The sequence below is a fragment of the Eumetopias jubatus genome, unplaced genomic scaffold (genome assembly GCF_037043125.1).
Source record: "Eumetopias jubatus isolate StellerSeaLion01/CBP00866 unplaced genomic scaffold, mEumJub1_p1.0 scaffold_14, whole genome shotgun sequence".
Classification (NCBI taxonomy): Eukaryota; Metazoa; Chordata; class Mammalia; order Carnivora; family Otariidae; genus Eumetopias; species Eumetopias jubatus.
This window is the reverse complement of record NW_028274820.1, coordinates 64,038,467-64,055,470: the sequence shown is the minus strand read 5'-3', so window position 1 is coordinate 64,055,470 and position 17,004 is coordinate 64,038,467. Positions and strand designations below refer to the sequence as shown.

General features: G+C 39.8%; 1 protein-coding gene and 1 pseudogene across 4 annotated transcripts in view; both read left to right on the top strand.

The window, feature by feature from the left end:
* The window catches only part of PDE1C (phosphodiesterase 1C), a 625,988-nt gene that overhangs the window by 472,120 nt on the left and 136,864 nt on the right, over positions 1–17,004 (top strand). The gene's annotated exons all lie outside the window — the stretch shown is intronic.
* LOC114202751 (coiled-coil-helix-coiled-coil-helix domain-containing protein 2 pseudogene) lies at positions 5,157–5,830 on the top strand (annotated as a pseudogene).

Genomic DNA, 17,004 nt, shown 5'->3' with positions numbered 1-17,004 from the left:
GACTGTGTGGAATTTTATTGTATGGATGATCTAATGTCTTAACTAGTACCCCACACATGACTGACACTTAATAAATATTTGCTAACTTAAATAATTGATTTCATTGTTCCCCCCACTGATGAAGAGGGGCAGCTGACTGATAACAGACATATTCGGGGGGAAAAAACTAATAAGGAATCAAAATAATAATGAGGTTTAACTCAGCATTACAGACCTTTATCCTTTGGAGTCCCCTTAGTGGTGGGGCTCTGTTTAAAGAAATTCTTCAGCTCTGATCTCGGTAGTAATGAATCTCTCTCTCTCTCTCTCTCTCTCTCTCACACGCCCATGCACACACGCACACACACACACACACATGCAGAAAGAAATGTCTCTTCTTAGAGAGCTGCTTCAGGCATATGAACACTTGTTCAACCAGGTGTTTTCTATGAATCTGGCTGACTGAGCCATATATTTGGAAATTTTACATTTTTGTCTGAATTAAGGACTGTTTTTCTGCTCTGCAGTGAAAGCTCTTTGATTACTGTAATTTGGTTGGGGTTGATTGGACACTGAGGTTCCATCTTCTTTTTGCATCTCACAAAGGTATGGTTCATACCTAGATCTTTTACTCATTTGTCTCCCATCTTTAATATATTTTGGTATTTGGGGGGTAGTGTGTAATAACTGGCTTGGCAAATGTAATCAAATAAATGATACTTCAAAAAGAGTACTATCAACATGTAAAATAGTTATAGGAATCTAAGACTCTTCTCATTCTTTGCTGATGGTCCTGTGCTTGACCATTACTCTTTTGGTTCCTAAAATTATTTTAGTAACAGTAGCACACTGTCTCCAAGTTACCTGCATTTCCCCCTGAGGAGAGCACAGTACTTTGGACTTTCCTGTTGCTTCCAGCAGCAGAGCATAGTGTGAACCACTGCCCATCTCCTTGAATAGAGAAGGCATTAGCGCAAACAATGTCACGGTGTCCTCCTTCTGAACCCTGCCTATATATAAACGTGGAGTCCCCCAAAGGAAGGAGCAGCTGCTGGATCAGTGGATGAAATGAAGAGGCTCTTTGCATAGACCAGGTGACGTGGCTCCCATTGATTTGCTGATCAAAGCTGTCTGAAATGCTGCAGGGCAGGGATTTCTCAGTGCCAGTCCTGCGCCTGCAGGCGACAAGCCAGTCCTTTCTGCTTCCGAGATTGGAATCCAAAGGTGATCACTTGGGAAGAATGAGAAATGCTTCTCAGCTCAGAGGAAACTTCTACTGAGCTTTGCTGCAAATTGAAGGGGGTCTCTACTTGTTTGGGGGAACAAAGAGTGCTAGCCAAGATGATAGGAACCTTCACACTTGCATTTTAAAACTCAGGTTTCTATTGAATTAAAATCAGAGCTACTTAGTAATGGGATCCTATGTAATAGAAAAAAGTTCACCTTAGGAAGTTGGGACTATTATATTACACTTGTTACTGAGAGGATGCTCCATTGAAAGCACTGGACTTGGATGACCTCACCTTGGCTTTCCTGAGACCAAATCCCACTTGTGATCTTCAAGGTCGTAACTTTTCCATGTCTACATTTCTTGGTAGTACACTGTATGGCACAAACATATATAGTTGACATAAAATATTTTCAGTTATTTATAAGCAAAATGTCATTTTAATTTTACATAATACTAGCTGGTCTCTTCCATGTTACTTAGGAGAGAGAGAATTATTAACCATCGTTAAATAAATTCTAGCAGCTACTCACCCTGAACCAGTGGTTCTCAACTCTGGCTGTTCCTTAGAATTACTGGGGGAGCTTTTGAAAATGCTGCTACTCTGGGGCTACTCATCTCCCCCCAACTCACACCCCTCCCATAAATTCCAATTTAACTGGTCTGGCTGGGAACTGAGGACCCATAATCCTCTAAATGATGCTAATGTGCAGCCACTGGGTTTGAATCATGCTCTGTGGCTCAGGTGAGAAGCAGCTCAATCCAAAATCAGAAGGGCAGTTCAGAGCATGTACCACTGGAATTATTGATTTTGGGACTCACGTTTAACCTCTCTGTTGGCTTTCTCTGTTTAGAGAACCTTAATGCATGGTGAGGGGACCTCCCTCCTGTGCCTCAGGGTCAGCTGCTCTGAGTACCCCTCCCACATCTCTCTGCCCCAGTTGATTCAGCATATGTCGCTGGTCTATGTACACTCCCAATTTGATGAAAATGCACCCAAGCTGACAGAAACGTCTTTACAGAGAGAGAGAGAGAGAGACACAGAAAGAAAGAAAGAAAGAACGGCAGAGGCTTCCAATTCTGGGACAGGGGACCCACTTTCTCAATCGGCATTATAAATTGTGTGGTCTTTTACATTCTTTCAAGGACTTTTGTAATGATTTTTTTATATAAAACTCATTCTTGACTCTACACTTTTATCTTGAAGATTAACATCCTTTTTTTTCTCTTTTGCTTATAAACCACTGAGTGAATGATTTTATTTGCTTCTTCAACCGTTTCTCCAAGCATAGCTGTCAGCCTATACAATTGTAAAAATGTCCCATAAACAGGATGCAGTTCATACATTTTGTCCACCCACATCACTTTGTTATATCCTCATTTGCTTCAAATACCCTAATGTAATTTGGTTAACTGTAAGAGAGAGTTATGCCAGGGAAGTTTTATGATAGCCTGTCCTTCGATTAAAGCCTTTGGAATACATTTTACCTCTGAAATATGCTGCTTAAAGAAAACAAACATTTATCTGTATTCAGAAAAATAGGCATACAGCAAAGTTAGTAGGATTACAGCCTCCAGACTGACATTTTTGGAATGTAAATTCAAAATTAAAACTCTATAAAAGCTGTATCACTATGCAAATGATGGAGGAAAAAAGAACTATTAAATTATAAGCAAACTCTGGCCCTAATTTCATAGAGCATTCTTGCCTGGGGCAGTGAGATTTTATATTTTAAAAGCTCAATTCTGTTGGTGTTTCCAGAGCATTTCCCTAAGATTGTTAAATAGAGTCTACCCAAAATAATCTGAAGTATTTCTAAGAGGGGTCATGGCCATCGCACAGAAAGTATTTAAAGAAAAGTTAAATACTATCAATGTAGACTCCCTTTTCATTCTTCCTGCCATGGAATTTCATACGCATATTGAGGTAATAGAATAAAGGGTAAAGAGGTGAACTTTGGAGGCTGACCAGATGCAGACTCTAGTTCTACCACTTCTCAGCTGTGAGACTTTGGCAAACTATTTTTTAACCTCTCTTAATTCCAATTTTTTCACCTCTACCTTGAGTATTAATAATATGGATCTCATAGAGTTGGGAGGATTAAATTAGTTAATATACATAACATGGATCTCATATAGTTGGGAAGATTAAATTAGTTAATATACATCAAACATTTGGCATAGTGCCTGATAGAAAATAAATGCTCGACAAATAGTTATTATTTAAGTAAATATTATAATTATTAATAGTAAAAGCAGATTGATTTTTTTAAACTTTCTTTTATTTTTTTAGATGTATTTATTTATTTTAGAGGGGGCGGAGGGGCAGAGGGAGAGAGGGTCTTAAGCAGACTCCACATTGAGTGCAGAGCCCGACATGGGGCTCAATCTCATGACCATGCGATCATGACCTGAGCTGAAACCAAGAGTTGGCTGCTTAACCAATTCCCCACCCATGTGCCCCCAGATTGATTCTCTTGATTCCACTGAGGAATGAAGAATAACCTTTCACCAAGAAAAAATAAAACTCAGACTCTGGACCAAGATGGTGACAGAGGAGGCTCCTGAATTCCCTCCTCCCATGGATACACCGAATGATGTAGGTACATGTGGAGCAATTGCCTCTGAAAGAAATCTGGAAACTGGTTGAGTGACTCCTAGATATCAGGTAACTGAAAAACTACTTACGTCAAATTGGGTAATAAAGGCTGAAACACACTGTTGTCATAAATCCTACTACTGACACAGCATATACAGTAATGGAGAGGAAACATCCAACTCCCAGCATCTCCCTGAGGCAGGAAGGGTTTGGATCACATATCTAGCACTTCAACTTTTAAGGCTACCACTGCAGAGGGACAGGTCCCCAAATCACACAGCTCTGAAAGCCAACAGGACTTGCACTGATGAGTCCCATAGGACTATTATAGCAAACAAAGAAGCAGTTGTTACAGGGAGCAAACACTGGCAGCTGGCTATCCCCTCAGGGCTTAGCACAGAGGGAGCAGATAAAAATGCCCATCTCCCAGTCTTTCCCTGAAAGGGGTTTGATTTCCCTGAAAGGGTTCTAATAACAACTGCTGCCTGAGGGTTTGGCTTATAATTAGCATGGTACTGACTGAGCTCCTTCCTTGAGCCCAAAAGAGCTAGTGGGCACTTCCTCACTTGGTCCAACCAAAAAACCAAGTTTCCAGTATCTTTCTGCATTGTCCACACCTCTGGCTCCCCAACTTTTATGACTGCTACCCGAGGAATGGGCCCCTCATCACCCAGCTCTGATAACCAATGGTGCTTGCATTTATGAGTCCCACAGGACTATAGCAAACAAAGAAGTAGCTTGTAAATGGGTGTAGGAGCACCCCCTATGGCTGTACACCTAGGCTCAGTGCAGAGGGCAAAGGCAAAAATGTCCTTTTCCCAGTTTCCTCCTAGAACGGGTTTGACTGCAGAGTTTCCCAGCTGCTGCCTGAGGGTCTGGCTTCTGGTCATCCAGCATCTGGGTGCTGACTGTGATCCTCCCCTTTGGGACACTGATGAGTCTCGGCACATAGTCAATTACTGGGAGCCACTAAGAAAACAGATGGTGGCTTGGACAATCACAGAAGTTTGAGAGGCAAGTAGGAGCTCAGGCTGGGCTGATTGACAAAGTTCATTTCCTGCAGGAGACTGATCTGTCAAGACTGGGGGAGATGACTGCTTTATCTAATGTACATCACAGAGGGTCAAGGAAAAGGAAGAAACAGGAATATGTTCCAAACAAAAGAACAAGATAAATCTCCAGAAACCTTAATGAAATGGAGATAAGTGATTTGCAGAATAGAGAATTCAAAATAATGGTAACAAACATACTTACCGAAGTCAGGAACGCAACGAGTGAACAAAGATAGAAATGCGGCAGAGATAGAAAATATAAAAAACAAAAATAAATAAGGCTGCTCTGCAAGTCACCATGCCGCGTGGAGGTCGGAGCCGCACCTCCTGCATGGCCCCTCCGGCCAGCCAGGCACCTCAGATGAGAGCGGCACCTAGACCAGCGCCAGCAGCTCAGCCTCCAGCAGCGGCTCCACCAGCTGCTGTTGGCTCACCTGCTGCTGTGCCCCGGCAGCCAGGGCTCATGGCCCAGATGGCAACCACTGCAGCTGGCGTGGCTGTGGGCTCTGCTGTCGGGCACACGATAGGTCATGCCATCACTGGGGGCTTTAGTGGAGGAGGCAATGCTGAGCCTTCAAGGCCTGACATCACTTACCAGGAGCCTCAGGGAACCCAGCCAGCATACCAGGAGCAGCAGCAGTTTGGCCCATGCCACTATAAGATGAAACAGTTTCTGTAGTGTGCCCAGAACCAGGGTGACCTGAAGCTTTGTGAAGGTTTCAGCGAGGTGCTGAAACAGTGCAGATTTGCAAATGCATTAGCCTAATCAAGAAGTTCAAATTGAAGATAAGGAAAATCATCTCTCATAACCAAGTTAATTTAGCATAAAAATATAATTGATGGTGAATGGTGAATATATAAGGTGTAAAACCACCAGTTAAGCTTCTCCTTCATCATTAAATACAGCTTTCTTCAGAATTGGAATAAAAAAGGTTGTTCTTACTGTATAGAAGTTCATTGAGATGGTTTGAATTTGGGGTTGGGCAGATATTTGTGAGCCTCCTTAAATCACCTTTTGTGATGTTCTCATTTGTGAATTAGAATAAAGTGATTTTCTCCCCCCCAAAAATAAAAAACAAATAAATAAAATGAGTTTTATTTTAAATAAAACATAAATAAATAACAAACAACAATAAATAAATGAATAAATTAAAAATACCAAGCAGAAATAAAAAAGATGAAGAATACAATAATTGAACTGAAAATTGAATAGAGAGGTTCAATAGCAACCTAGATCAAGTGGAGGGAAGGGTGTGATATTCTTTTTTCAGGTAATCTTTACTCCATGAACTGTACTCTTTTTACTCCACATATGACAATACTGTCTATTAAGGATTATATGGGTTATGCCCTGACATTATGACTCAGGTATTTCTGTTTTCTTAAGTGTTACTCCCTATTTTTAGTATCTTAATTGGATAGCAAATAATTGGCCAGATATTCAAATTTGAACTTAGAGATTTATCTGTAAACCCCACCAAAATATATGACTTACTCACAGCAGTGCTGCTGCTGATCATTAGTTGCATATAACCTGATCCATGGAAACGGAGGAACAAGAAAGAAGAAAAGGAATGCCGTTCACTTTTTAAATAGTAGTCCCACCTTAGAAATCAGCCATCTTGGGTCAAGTAGATTTAGATTATAGCGGTATGCTATAGTACAGAGGAGACTTCTGGCCAAATATGGCAGATTAAACACATGGGTTTACCTTTGCTCCTTCATAAAACCGTTCCATATGACAGCAAAACAATGAAGAAGGCATAAATGTACAAGAACAGAAGGGGAGAGGAAATGACAGAAGAAAAGAGATGTCAACAAAAATTTGAAAGCTGGAAATTGCATGAACTGATCTAACAGTCATAGCATACTGGTCTCGGCAGAAAAGCCTTCAGAGAGGGCAGGGGCCAGTTCATATTGGCTGCAGAACAACAGAAAGACTGTATGCAGGAGCTGGGGCCACAAAGAAGCCCTGAATGGCTAGTTCACAATCTTCACGGGGGCAGTCAGACCCCCTGGTCCCCTCTGCAACAGGCACAACTAAGCATCTCACCCTCTCTGTCCCTCTCCCTCCACCCTCCCCTTCTCCCTCTCCCCATCTCTCTCTTTCTCTTCACTCTGGGATGAAGAAGAAGTCCTTTAGCTTTCCATGGGTCTACAGAGTTGGCCTGGGCATACATGCGTGATATATACATATATACAAATGAATAATATGTTGCCTCAGAATTGGCAGTTTGGTGCAAATTTTGTTCAGTGTCGGGTATTCCATCTCCAAAACTCCGAAGCCAGAATGGCATGGAATTGTGACACAAAATGTCCTTGTCTTGCTTGAATCCAGGACACTGAAATTACAGGTGAGGTAGGGGATTCTGATTAATATTTAATTGATAGTTGTCATTGAAATAGAAAATGAGCATGCTAAAAAAATCAGTAGCTCCTCATGGATCTGTTTGATACAATAAATCACTAAATGAATTTACATTCTAATTAAGGAGGTCCAATCACCTTGACCTCTTATAAATCTCCTGGGGCTTAGTATTGGAAAGGACTTCAATATTAAATATTTTGATGGTCTTTGATGTATGTGGTTGTGGGTAGCACTTGATTATTTATATTATTTATAGTATTATTATTTCCACATGGTTTAAATCAGGGTAGTGATTTGAATCTAAACTATTCAATATATCATTTCTAACAGAGGCTTTTCCAAAGGTATAGATATTTTTAACAGATCCTTTGGCAAAGGCTTTGATATTTAATTATTAAACATGATTGAAGAGTAATATATTACTTGATTTAAAAGTATAGCTATTTGAGGGGCGCCTGGGTGGCTCAGATGGTTAAGCATCTGCCTTCGGCTCAGGTCATGATCCCAGGGTCCTGGGATCGAGCCCCGCATCGGGCTCCTGGCTCAGCAAGGAGCCTGCTTCTCCCTCTCCCTCTGCCTCTCTCCCTGCTCATGCTTTCTCTTCTCTCTCTCTGTATCTCTGTGTCTCAAATGAATAAATAAAATCCTTTAAAAAAATAAATAAAAGTATAGCTATTTGGAAGAAATGGAGAATTATGAAGAGTAGATCAATAGCTTGCCAGGTCCTGAATGCAGGTTTAATGCAGTAATTTGGGGGAAAAAAAAAACTTTATTGATTGATTTCTACTTTTTATTTTTTACATTCAGTTGCTATATGAAAAAGCAACTTATCCAAATGCAGTATCAAGACAATTAATGTCATTAAGTAAAATATTTTTTTAACAGGCTTATTCAGGAAGCCGGAGAATTAAAACTACAAAGGCTTGGTTTTGGCAGTGTAATTACTGTAATTCTTGGAAATTCATAGGTCTGACTCATTTATACCGAGGTTGATATTAATTTGCTTTAAAAAGGAATACCCATCTGTGATTGTTGCATTGGTAAAAGGTCATAAAATCTTGAAGGTGCCTCAGAACCTTTCAAATGAAACTGATGACTATAAAACTTTTATTTTTCTTTAAAATAATCCCTGGGACTTTAGCACACATGATGTAACATACATATCTTCTGTTTGTAAAAAGAGAATTATTCCTACCAAAACGAACTCTCTGTTCATCTTGTGGTTATATTTGAGATGGGTCCTGGATCAGGATTGGGGCCATTTACTTCTCTACCTGTGGCTGAATAGAAGTGATGCTTTTCCCATCCAGGAGGGCTGCCTCACTTTGAGCTGCTGGACCTCCGTAGGGTCATTTATGTTTCTGTCCATGACCAATAGTGGGGTTCTTTCTCGGGTCAGCTGTGAAGTATAGACTTTTGGCATGAGGACTGGCAGCAACATAACAACATTACACCCTCTCGGCATCAAATCAATACATTTCTCTTCACCAACCAGGTGTTGGAGGAAACTGGTCCAGTGACTCTAGAAAGAGGTATGAATAAAAGGAATGGGAGCTGATAGTGTCATTGTAGGCCATATAATGGAGCAGTCCCTCAATATTATGCTTCACACTTCTCACAATTTAATATAAAGTTTGCCACACACTGTTGTAAATTTCTTAGTTTTATATACTTAAATAATTATAAATGTTTAATATACTTATAAAATATATATATATAATTTCATCTTTATAGTATTCTCTGTGGTGGATATTAATGTTATTCTCTTTACAGATAAGGAAACCAAAACACAGAGAAGTTAGTGTAGACATTCAAGGCTAAGCAAGCCCAGACAAAAATTCCATGGATTCAGTGAAGTGTGAAGGATATGTGGTTATCATTAATCCCCCAAATAAATAAGTAGCATCATCTAGGCCAATTTTGTCAGTATCAAAACTGGAGGTTGGGCAGGTTTTCATGCTGAAGTAACTTGGCAGCAGACAGCAGGCCCATTGGGCAAGCAGGGATTTTTAGGAAGATAAAATAATATTCAGCCAAGACCTAGGTGGAAGGACTAACTTGGCAGCTGAACCTTGAATATTGGTGACACTGGAGAGCAAGGCCAAGCCTGGGTCTGGGGCTCCTGGAGAGCATCTAGGTTGGGCTGCTATGACAAGATTGGGACATGAAAGGACAACTCTTATTGGGTAAGGCAGGATCTTAATAAAGGACACAGGTTCCAAACCCACAGATCAGTCTACACAGCAGTAAGACTGACTTTTGATTAGATTCTTGGGGGACCTTAAATCTCATCCTGGGTAGCAAATGAATTGGTTTAAGAGGAATAATATAATAAGTGAATATTTGAATGAATGAATGAAGGTCATCTTGGTGAGGCTAAGCAAATAGAGTTATATGAATTGGAGATATTTAGGGGCAGACAGACAGACATAGCATTGTTACATAGTGAGTTTTTTTGTGATAATGGATTTATTCTTGAGCAAACCCTCTTATAGCTTCAGAGAAATAGTGACTGCCTCGCAATTAAACTGTGGTGTCTTCTCAGCTCTTTTCAACTGGACAGCATTTTTTTTGTATTATAGATGCTAAAAGGCAACATTTAAAATAGAAGAAAAACCTTGAGATAACCATAAGTTATATCTGTTTATGTGGCATGAGCATCCTTTACCAAAGTTGTTTTTGAGGTAATTCTTTTTATGTATTTGGTAGTTTAGTATTCAACCTTTGTAATGATTGAAGAAGACAGCTGATAATGGGGGAAAAGGAATGAATTTGCTTAATCCACATCTCCTTGCCTTGAAAAACACATATTTTGCATGAGTTGACTGTAGTTAAAGATGTATTATGTTAGGTCTGCTATTTGCTTTCCCTAGATTCCTCTTATTATCCTGGCCAGTGTAAGCATCCCTAGTTAACACACAAATAGAAAAAGCAAGGTATATGTTGACGTTTGGGTGTAGATGGATAAAGTTGGATGTAGAATTGCTAAATTCTTCCCTGAACTCCTTGTCATCAAGTGTTTCTTTTCCGCCTGTGCTTATTTTTGCACGTATAATCCAAACTCTTATATTTGTCTTGATATGATAAGGTTTTCCAGTGATAATCTCTATATTCTCTAGACTATATTTTAACTAAGATCTTAGCCTTTGACTTTTTTTTATAGTTGTTTTGGCAATATTTGTGTAATTAATTCATATTTGGTATAGAACCAACTTTGAATCTGACTTGTAAATCAGATTGGAGCTGCTTAAAAATTATCTGACTGATTTTGAGCCAATCTGAGTTATGTTTATATGAATTTATTTTAGCTAATATATGCTTTTCTTTTTGTTTTTGCCTTGGACCTAAACCAGACTAACTGTATGGAGTGTCAGTGAGAAGGAATGAGGATAATTGCTGGTTTAAAATTATAACTGCTGTGGATTTAACTGACATACAACCCTGAGATGTAGGTGGAAGGTGGCAAGCTGAAGGGTGATTAATGAAGTGGACTGTGCAGGTTCTTTCTGAAAAACTTTGCTCCTTGTACTCATGAACAGACATGGCAAACCAACACAAAAATGCTGCTCAGTAGCCACAGCCAAACTGGTTTTCTGAGGCTAGGATTGGAGAAGTGTGTGTAAGGACAAATACTAGTTTGTACTTGCTTCCTCAAAGGGGTGCCAGTGCCATCTCTTGAAAGGATTTTAGACTGTTCTTGCCTTGGTCCCAGATCACTTGGGTTGCCTTTATACCTCAAATCACCCTACTTCTTACCCTGTTCAGATTCTGGTGTCTTATCTGCTATTTCCGAGTTCATCCATAGTCACATCTCTAATTTGACCCCTGCTGCATAACTCTTGCCCTTGTGACTCCAGGTTTCAGCTTTGTCTTCCTGACCCAAGGTTGTTACCATTAGCCTCTCTCCTCCTATGTGACCCAAATTGGCCGTAACTTATTATTTATGGTGTTTTGTTTCCCCAGTTCACTCCCTAATAAAATGGAACTGGACACAACTGTTGTAAAGCATTGGCTGGTACCTTGGGGATTGCCTTTCTTTTAAGCAGTCTCAGATTTCCCTGAAAATTTTTATTGAAAATTCATGTGATTGGCGGTGTATGTACCATGTAGAGAGCTAAAGTGAAAGTTGAAAATAGGGCTTCTGAGTTATAGACAGTGTGGGACAAAATGCAACCTCAAATGTATGCATCCTCTTTGATGATGACAATGAACCCTTGCCACCACCCCTTTTCGGGGGGAGAAAGCTGAGGTCCATGATGTTTGTGTCCTCGTTGTTATGTGGTACATCAACCAGGTTGGGAAGATATCTCGGTCTCTGAGCTCTTGTGTCTCTTGATCACCAAAACTACAGGTTGAAATATGAAATACTTGGTCTAGCCAACCACTTGGGGTCAAGAAGATAAAAATCAAGTCCAACTATGTAGGCAAACATTTGAGTACTAATCTGTAAAACACAAGCATTATCAGTGATTACCTGTTAAACATGTTTCTGTGTAAGAAAAAGAAAATATTTTTTTCACGTAATTTGTAGCCAGCTAACTGTTGTCTTTTTTTTAAAAAAACAGCCCTATTGAATGCATCCTGCTGTTGTACAGGGAACTCCCTGTCTCAAAGGCAAAAATATTTTTTATTATCTATGTTTTAACATACCGTGATATGAAAATAGTATTTCCTCTCTCAAAGTAAATTTCATTTTAGAAATACGTGTTTACCCAAATGGAAAGAAACCTATATGTTAAGTCAAAATATTCTGAATATTTATGGTAATAACTGTGTGGCTAAGGGACTATAAGATTAACTGGATTTGAGATAAAAGTCTTCCTTCTCATTTGTTGTTTCAGAATTAATAGGTTTTGTTGATTTTTATCCTCCTGATCGCAGTGACTTGTATATATATATATATCTCCTGCTCTGTTAACATTATGTCCACCTCTGTACAGTAAACCTTTGCTTCCTGGAAACCAATGGATTTAAATTTTGATTAAAAGAAAACACATCGAATTTAATGCCACCTGCCCGAAACAGGAACAACAGAGAAAATAAAAACTCCTACCACACTTTGATCATGCTGAGAAGGAGAAAAAGGAATGAAACCAATTTTGCTTCCTCTGGAGGCATAGATAACAGGCAGCACACTTCATTTATTTTTTTAAGGATTTATTTATTTATTTTGAGAGAGAGAGAGAGAGAGAGCATGCATGCCTGAGCGAGCGCCTGCAGGAGCAGGGGGAGGGGCAGAGGGAGTGGGAGGGGAGAATCCCAGGCAGACTCCCTGCTGAGCATGGAGCCCCATGCAGGGTTTGACTTCATGACCCTGAGATCCTGACCTTAGTCAAAATCAAGAGTCAGCCGCTTAACCAACTGAGCGACACAGGCACCCCAACAGGCAGCGCACTTTAAAAGAAGTAAACAAGGAAACTCAGTGGCTAGGTTGAGATATAAGCACTTGAGTTTCCACACGGATTTCTTGGTTGACTTGAGGGAAAGTTATTACCTTCTCTTAGCTTCAGTTTTCCCATTTGTAAGATGGGCATAATAACGGTACCTACCTCCTAGATTGTTGTGAAAGTTTTCAGTGTCATGAGCACATCTGGCCCACAGTCAGTGAAACTGATTTATTATTTACTATTCTAGAGGGAACTGAGGGGGAGGTCTCCCTGGCTGACACCTCCTGGGATGGGCAGAAGTGGATTTCAGGGTGTATCAGGGAGGCTGATACAGGAATGGCATTAGGGAGATTAACAGCACATGCCCCCTTCTTTGGAGACAAGGAAGCAGGATGAGGTTTGCTTTCTTAGTTATGGCAACTCATAAAATACTGTAGTAAACTTAGAGGATTCTGAGGGCCAGCTTTGAGGTTGTGTGATTACTCGGCTCCTTGAGACTGTCCTGTTTCTGGTGGTTATATACCAGGCCAAAAGGTGACAGGGAGCATCATAGATCCCATAGAGGCCTCTCTCAATTTGCAAAGTATTAAATTTCTGTACATGTTTATTTGCTAGTTTATATGTGTGTGTGTGTGTGTGTGTGTGTGTGTATAAACTAATCAAAAATAATAGCCTAATTCCATCATCCTGCTTTGAATATATGTAAGCAATTCACATATATTTTTCTGGGTTTAGGCTTAGTATTTTGGTGTGAGTATTCTATTTAAAAATTAGGCTGACAAATTGGAAACCAGCCTATCAAGCTAAGCTGAAAACACACTTCAGTTGTTTTTAGAATTGGGTTCCTCATGATCACAAACAGTTATCTATTGTTTGCATAGACCAGGTGTTGTACTCTTCTAAGTGTTTTACAACAGTTGCATGAGATAGGGGCTCTTTTTCCCTCTTGACAGAGGAGGACACTGAAGCAGGGGAAGATCCAGTAGCTCAAACTCACACTGTTTTTGAGCGGCAGAGCTGGGATTGAAACCTAGGCCGTTAAGCTGTAGAAGCCATGCACTCACTCACCACATCTATGGCCTCTCAATTTACAGGCTTTTGAGAACAGATGGATCTTCTCATTAGAACATATTACAATCAAATCATGTTATTTGCCTGGATTTCACCACGCTACTAGCTTTTGAAAAGCCTCTGCTTGATTTCCTCATTTGGCCCACGCTGGAGCAAGCAGGTAGTTCCCATTATCTGTCCCTGGGATGTTGGGTGGAGCTGGTACAAGGCAGCAGCAATGGAGCAGGGAATGCTCCACTTGTAAAAGGCAGGTGGAGAAATAGGGGAGCAAATGCTTTAAGCACCTCCAGAGGTGCTTCTGAACTCCAGTTCACCTAAACGGAAGGTGAAAACTTAAGTGGACAGAAATAGGACTAGGAATTAAAATGGGGAAGGGCAGTAAGAGCAGGGTAAAAATAAAGACATCAGGAGGAAGGACCATCCTATGGGAGAAAAGTGAAGCTAAGCAGTGGCCTTGATTTTTGGAGAGGACCCAACATTTTTCTGGCTACAGTGGAAGTCACCCTAGTTATGTCTTCATTTTTAGAGAAGAATATCTATTACACAGTGCTTAAACATACTCTAGAGCAATGATTCTCAGACAGGAGGGATTTTGCCCACCAGAGGACATTGATAATGCCTGGAGACATTTTGGGTTGTCACAACTTGGGGCTGGGTGCTACTGTCATTGAGTAGGTAGGGGCCAGGGATACTATTGAATATCCAGCAGTGCACAAGGCAACCAACCCTTCACAACAAAGAACTAGCCCAAAATGTTAATAGTGCCAATTTTGAGAAAGTCCACTCTGGAGCCAGACTGCCAGGGTTCAAGTCTTGACTCTGCCCTTTACTTTTTCTGTGATCTTGGGAAAGGTGCTTAGCCTCTATGCATCGTTTTTTCATCTGTGAAATGAACTGAAGACCCAATTTCATTTAAAATAAGATGCTGTCCAATGTAAGGTACACCTTCATTTTATGGAAAATAAATCAATGCCAAATAAGTCATTCTATAGATTGTACAATGCATCTGTTTCAGATATACTAAAATGTGGAAATAAGTATGTCTTAGAATTGATAATATATGTTAATAGGGGCTTTAGAAAGATTAAATGGATGTGTGTTCTTAGACAGTTCATAGCTCATACATGGTAGGTACTATATGAGCTTTAGGAGCAATGGGGAATGAAGAAAGGAGGTTTCCTTTTCCTTCCCTCTCTTTCCCTCTTTGGTGTTAATAAACCTAAAAGAGCCAGTACCCTGGGGGCTTTATCTATAACATAGCACACATTCTGGATCGTGGTTATCAGCTCCAAGTGGAGCAGAAATGAGGGAGCCAAATATGAAGCCCAAGAGAGTCCAGGCACTTGATGGTCAAGGGTGTGATAGGAAAGGGGACTAGACTCATTCCTCACATGAGAGGGCATGAAGCCTTATTTAGAAAGTTCCAGTGGCATGTTTTGATATTAGAGGATGTCCAAGGATCTGTGTGTTCTCTGACAATGATTTGATCAAATCACTGATTGCCAGTGTGTAGAAATAGCCATAGTGGCCAAAACCATCTACTTACTTAGTTATAATTAGAAACTGACATCTGGGTAACCAACTAAGAGGACTTAGGCCACATTGTTTTAGAAGTTTTTATCTTTGGCTCATTTTCCTATTTCTCGGTGGTGATAACCATGTTCACATATTTCAGTGGTTAGGTCAGTGGAATTCTGAGTGAGAGAGTTATACAGTCTGTAGGTGCAAAGTGCTAAAAATGGGAAATTCATGTGGGACTTCTAAAGAATGAAAGGCTCTCAAGCAATTTATCAGGATCTGTAGTTTCTGTGCTTGAGTCTTGCATCCTTTGTACCCCAAACATTGCAAGTGAAGAATCTAAGAGATAGAGCACAAGAGAACTGTCAGCTGAATCAACTCATTCATTCACTCACTCATTTATTTAAAAGACATTTGTTGTGCACCTACTATGTAATAGTCACTGGAGTTATAGGGATGAGTAAGAGTTCAGGGTGTTTATTAAAAATTCACATATCTGTGTTTTGTCCTTCTTTAAAATTTATTTTTAATTAAAATGGTGGTAGGAATCCCTAGCTGTTGCTAAATTTTATATTGCTTCCAACATAATGTTGCTAAACCCCTTAGGAACAGCTGTGTGTTTCTTGAGTAGAGGCTGATAAACTGACTAGAATCACTACAACTCCTTGCCATGTAAGAATGCAAGAGTAATTCTGTCAGTCAGGGTTCAACTGGAAAAGTGGACCCCATAGGAGATATATATTAGATTGTGACTGCTAGTGACAGTCTTACTCAATATGAGGGGCTGCCAGGTAAGACCCAGGATCTGCTGGGATGGCCATCAGGCGGGGCAGCCTGGAACTCTTCGGCATGGTTGAAGTTGCTATCCAGAGGCAAAAGTTCTTCTGGGAAGACTCAGTTCTGCTCCTAAGGGCTTTCAACTGGTCCACTCAAATTGTCTAGTATAATCTCCTTTATTTAAAGTCTGCTGATTATGGACTTGAATCACACCTACCTTCACAGCAACACTTAGATCAGTATTTGGTGGAATGACTGGTAACCAGCCTAGCCAAGTAGACATATCTAAAAGACCATCACAGGAATGTTAGAAAGAAATTTGTTTTAAACTGTATATTTTAATGGATAAGTAATGGCCAGATTATCTCAGTCCACCATTAATTTTCTAGTAGTACTTTAACATTGTTACATTATTTGGGCTGTATTTGTAAAACATCACAATTAGTTGATAAAATCAATGAAAGAAAAAAATAGAGGCATTTTTGCATCAATTTGGTCAATTTATAAACTAAGATGTAAAATGTGTCATTGGTTGTGTTAGCATTTTGAGGACAGTCTCTGGCTACTAATATTTTTTTTCATCATTTAGCTCATTCATTGGATGCCAGTATCCATAGTCCTGGGCATGGTCTTGGAATCTAATTTTAACTTGGGAAACATACAACTCAAAATTTAAAAGTATTCTATCTCTAAGGAAGTTGAGAGGTTGAATAGGAATATGGTCACAGTGTTTGATTTGTTTTAGTATGTCTTATTCATCTGTTTGGTCATTTGATAAATCATCCAATCTATGTTACTTGTTGAATTACATAATAGTTAAAAACACAGGCTCTGGAGTCAAATACCATCACTTTCTAGGTGTGCCACCTTGGAAAAGTTATGTACACTGAGCCATTTTTTCATTGTGAAATAGGAATAATAATATTAACTACTTCATAGATTTGTTTGGAGGACTAAATGAGCTTATCCTGCAAAGTCAGAGTGTTTCCTTCTTGAAGTCATGGACTGATTTTCAGTCTCTGTAC